Below are 5835 nucleotides of genomic sequence, written 5' to 3' on the forward strand. Positions count from 1 at the left end.
GTTGTATCTCATGAATCGATGATAGCTAGGCGTTGAACTTTTCACAGATGTATTTTGGTTGTGAACGTGAACATCATGAACGTGAACGAACGTGATTTTTTGCCGTTTCTTGCGTAATGGTACGGAACCCTTCGTGCGCGAGTTCGACTCGCACTTTCGACTTGAGAAAGTGATAAAAGGTGACACTTCTGGTTTTATAGATATTTTCCATTATCAAAACATGCACCATACAACAGTGTTTACATCCATATATACTTACATTATTAGGATTTATATTTCTGCAGATTTATCATCGTCTAGCCACAACACAACCCTTATTGAAGCTTCATGAACAGAATCCACATCATTGTACTCCTGACCTCCATACTAACCATTATTATCTTACAAATGAAGGGTCACCGCCATATCGTAATTTACGCTATTGCTTAACAATCACGCATGAATTCGAAGTGGTGTCTAGTGACGTGGGCTACATTCCCCTGAGACCCTTTCATCATCATCATCATCATCATAACTTAAGTTACTCTTGTCGGTGGAGTAATCGCCAATAAATTTTTTTCTTGTGCCAGTCTTCTAATTTCCTCATACGATGCATTATTTTTTATTTGGCTGAGATAAGTAATGCTAGGTTTCCCTTCTCCACTTGTCTTTACAATCCTGCCCTCCAAGATGTGTAGGCTGTTTAGTCCCCTTACGGGTAGTTTAGCTTTTTAATCAACAAATTCCTTGTTTTTTTTTTTGCAGCACCTGCATTACCTAATTACCATGGTGTAGGGTAAGTTTTATGTTTTACACCAAATAAAGTATTTTCTATTTTAAAATTTATTTAAAAAAAATGACAACGTGGCAATAGGCACACTGCCCATCGGATCGGCAGTGACTTGGGGTACGTTTTTTATTTATAAAGCCTTTAATTTAAGTTTGTTTGTAGTTTATACTATTATTTTTAAGTTTATTTATAATTTACTATACGTTACTGTTAAGTGCTGTACTGTTTTAATACCTAACTAATGAAAGTCCTTTGAACAACTGGGAATTAAACTTAGATCAAAAAACAAAATCTTTTCCTCTCTGTGTTTTCATCTCATAGTTCCCTTATTACGGGAACATTCCAGATGCCTGAAATCTGACATCACTAGGCCTGTCAGACCCTATTCATACACCACCGCGACACGACTACAAAGGGAACTAACAAACGTACATCCTCAATGTCATTCGCAATCTGACTGTACATTGTTATCTTAGGACCGACTAGCTCCCGTGTAAGTTAGTTTGGACCTCGTGACTTTATACACAGCTTAGAACAGATACGCGCTTTGTTGTGTTGACTGTACCAATTTTGCCAGCGCATACAATGGTAAAATCATACAGGTTCGTCCAAAAACAAATAATTTCTAACAATATTTTTCTTACTAACACCCCAGGCTAAAAGTATATCGCTAGCTATTTTATACTAAAATTATGGTTACTATGGTATGCAGAGTAACAGAATACAACTCAAAATAAATGAAAATTAGATATATTTGCGTGACTTGATAGAAATATCAAGCCAACTTTCCTATTAAGATTTTCTTTGGAGCGTAACCTTGGCTTTTGCTCTCGATTGAAACGTGAAAAAATTCAATAAAAAACTACAGTTTTACGCTAGACTTCTTTTAAGAGCTTTTTGTTGGGAGAACTAATGCTTCGTTCACGTAGTCGTTGTATCGTACAAGATGTACGAAGAGGATTTTCTGTAAAGCTTAAGCTGTGATCATGCATCTCATGTTCCTACACATTAGTTATAAACTTACATGTTATCTCAAGTCAGTTAAATCGCGTAGTTGAAAGCGAGTCGGATTTATGAGTTTAATTTCACTTCGGTAAGTTTTTAGACGCATAACTGGCCTGTTTTAGAGTTTGTGTAATTAAACTTTTGAACGCCAAAGACAGTTAGGTGTCGCGGGTAGTTAAACTCGTTTTGGACACTATATCTCGGGTCCTGTTTCTAGGGCGGTGTGGACAAATTTAGGATAGAGAGAATTGATGGAAATTTTGTTAGGAAGAGCGCACGGTGGCAACTAACCATATACATTCGTATCCAAGATATTTAACCAAATCGGGCAGTGAGAAAAGTTCAAAAACTATAAAAGAGATAGATATTATTCATTATTAATGTGTAGATATTTTTTGAAAATAGTTCATTCATTCAAAGATTAACAGGAAAGGAGATGACGCGCGGGGGGATAATATTGTACCAGCTTTCCCCCTAATTGGGTCAAAATTCTCAAGTACAGTTACGCATTATCAGTCAGTGTCAACTCATCGACTTTGTGTTCAGAATACGATTTACACTCTTTTAGATAACGAAGTAGTTTAAACCTTTTATACAATAATCACGTTTAATACTTAAATAAGATACAACTAGCAAACCATTCGTGTCCTCATGCGAACCGCGAAACCCTTAAGTATGCTATTTTTCCCGCCGCATCGCTAGTGAAGTCAAATAACGGTCAAAAAGATTAAAAAAACATGTATTTTTGGGTTAACTTGTTTCAAAAACAAACTAAAAGGACTCCTCATAACAATTAAGATAGTATAAGATAGTAACCACCAAACTTCATCCACAGAGCATAGTCAGGCGTATATAGTGTTATCTACGGCATTTATTCCTCAATGAACCCGCCCTTTGGCTGGTTCACTGGCTCTCCTAAAGGTGCTAGTTCCGACGTGAATGCTGTGAGTAATCGCATTGGCTAAAATACATTCCCGGATCCCGGAAATTCAGTGTTTGTACATAAAGCCTGCAGTTGAATGGTATCTGCATAGCCAACCTTGGGCCTTTGAGTAATCAATGAAACAAATAATTCGTCTGTAGCTATATAATTGGATGTTCAAAGGCTTTAAGGAAGCCAGGGAAATAACCTATTTTAGAAGACCGTTGGTGTATTAGGTAGTCGGTAGTTTAGATAGATAAAATCTTCGTCTTTATAATAAGACTGTTTTTGAGTTACACTTCCGATTTTTTGGCTACTATACTTTCCGTTGCGTCACGCAGTCGGGTAAAAAAGAACAGTCATGACTTTTAACACATTAGCCAGCGACTCGTTAGGGGAGCTCACTGTTCGTAGGCGCTTTTCGCTACATACGGTTTTTCTCGTGTTATCAGCTACGCTCGTAGCGCGTAGCTCGCGCTGGCACTGAATGTGTTAAGCGCATAATTTCATAGAATCGAGCAGAGTCATAGTCCATAGAGTTCAGATTTCGACCCATAAGTCTCGAATTCTAAGCAAAACTAATTTCTATCCCAGTCGATATCCTATTTGATTGAACTACATGATTCCCCGAGTCTAATAGCTGGTCTTGAGATTAGACTTCGGTTAGCCACACCGGCTTCTGACGGAAAATGGTCGTAAGTCTGTAACTAACATACAGCCCGAGATCAATGTAGTACGCATTTTTGCTTCTTAATCCAATGTAGCAAGGTTTAAAATGTCTAGATGTCCTTGGAATTTACTAGGAGACTAGGATATATGGAACTTATTGCATACTGAGATAAGAATCCGATAGGGCATATAGATTGTTAGATAAATTGAAGGACCCTAGTTTAATCAGGTACGAGATAGTTTCTAAGAAATACAATCGTAAATCGTATGTTCAAAATATTTCTTTTTCTACTCGTCGACTGCAATGCTTGAATTAAGACTTCGTATACCAAAGTGAAATCGCATACTTTATTCACTATGGGACCCCAACTCAACTATAATATTTATTTCGATACAGTTTAGTCAACTAATTATCATTTCGATACCGTTTAGTCAACTATAATATTCATTTCGATACAGTTTAGTCAACTACAGGGAAACCTGGATAATTGCAATCTCAAGGGACCGGCAATTTTTTGTCAATTAACCAGGTTTTTCAATTAAGCAGGTCGTGCCAATTAACGAGGTTCAAAAAATCGTTGTGTCAATTATAGACGTTCTCATTAATAGAGGTTGCGTTCTGACAAATTGCTTTTATGGAGGTGCAAATAACAATTGAAAGAAGATTTACAAGCTTACATTCCTGGTCTATATATTACCTATGTAACTTGCACTTTTACACTACATTAATTACTACTTTTTTTTTCTTATAGTAATTTGGGTTTAAAAAATATCCCTTGAATTGTAGAATAAAGTTTAATTGGAATGTAAAAAGCATACTATGTTTTTGATTTAATCAAAACTATTTCACCTACTTCACTCTGTGATAGATAGCCAATAAATAAATTGACTTCCGGACGAAGATTTAAAATAAAATTATGATTGCTATTAAAATATTGTTTCCGCTCTGCTCTCTACAAGTCTACATTCTTTCAATTAATTATTATTAATTATTAAGTAAGACTTGTTTCAATAATAGAGGTAATGAGAAGAGCTAAAATAACGGATTTTTTTAGCACGGTGTCAATTATAGAGGTCTTAGTTGCAATGTGGTCAATTACAGAGGCAAAATTACGAAAAGCAATTAAATCTAAAATTGCAATTATAGAGGTTCCAAAATTTCAATTATAGAGGCCTTTTGGTCTCAAGGGACCGGGACCGGACCTTTGGTTGCAATTATTGAGGTTTTGCATTTATCCAGGTGTCAATTAACCAGGTTTCACTGTATAATGAAATTGACCAATCGAAAACGCGGAGCAAGTACCAGGGCCTCATGAGTTACGAGAAGGTGTCGTTGATCAACCGGCCGGGGGCGCGGGGGCCGGGTCGCCTACGAGTATGAAGGTATCGCGGCTGCTCGCGCATCTTAGCTGTATACTTTTGGTTTTTTTACCTACATATATGATTCTTCTACTAGTTTTAAGTATTTTTTTTGTTGACTCGTAGAAAAATTATTGTATACAATAGTGATATAATCAAGCTTTTCAATCTCGTACCTTTACTTAGGCAACTCAGCAAGCTTCGTTGCCTAAACACGGTACTCGACTGAAAAGCTCTCCATTATATCACGATTGTATAATAGTAGTTTATGCAACAGTGATATAATAAGGGTTCTTAAAATTCAAGGGTCGAAGTTACAAAACGAGACGTAGTCGAGTTTTGTAAAAAAAGACCCGAGAATTTTAAGAACCAATTATGAGCTGTTGCATACATTACTTTTTCTATGACAGCTGCAGCAAAAAAAAAAAAAAAAAAGAAGAGTTATTATTAAAAAAAAAGAGTTATTGTTAAAAAAAAAGAGTTATTATTTAAAAAAAATTGAGTTATTATTTAAAAAAAATTAGTTATTATTTTAAAAAAAAAAGAGTTATTATTGTAAATGAAAACATACCTCTTTCAATCAAGATGATCGGAACTTGTATCTTTAAAAAAAATAAAGCAGTTGTATTATACTCATAAGATGACTGCTAGCAGTCATCTTATGAGCCTATAGACAAAGCATTCAAATGACATTGCTTTAGATATCACTGTCAGTCATTTAATTGACACATTTAAGTGCTGGAGTAGAAAACTTACTATTTCTTACTTGAAATTGGTATTTCAAATGAAATTGTAATTTGTAACCAAAGGTATTCGTAAGGTTTTGGATGATCTTGGATGGAGTTTAAATGGCCATACCCAGGTATAAAATGTACAGAACCCATAGTGTAAATTTCATTCGATAGCGTGACGTGCGTTCGCGTTTGCGTTGTTTATTTTTGTATGGGATTTAGAACAGCGCGCCAAGCGGGAAGTTTTGGAAACTCAAAATCCCAAACAAAATGACAATGATGATGATGATGATGATAAATGATGATGATGATGATTTTGGTGAATGATCAGTAGATCGATTCACCAAAATCACATGAAATACATATCTTGAATAGGTATA

Source organism: Cydia amplana, chromosome 17 (assembly GCF_948474715.1).
Source record: "Cydia amplana chromosome 17, ilCydAmpl1.1, whole genome shotgun sequence".
Taxonomy (NCBI): domain Eukaryota; kingdom Metazoa; phylum Arthropoda; class Insecta; order Lepidoptera; family Tortricidae; genus Cydia; species Cydia amplana.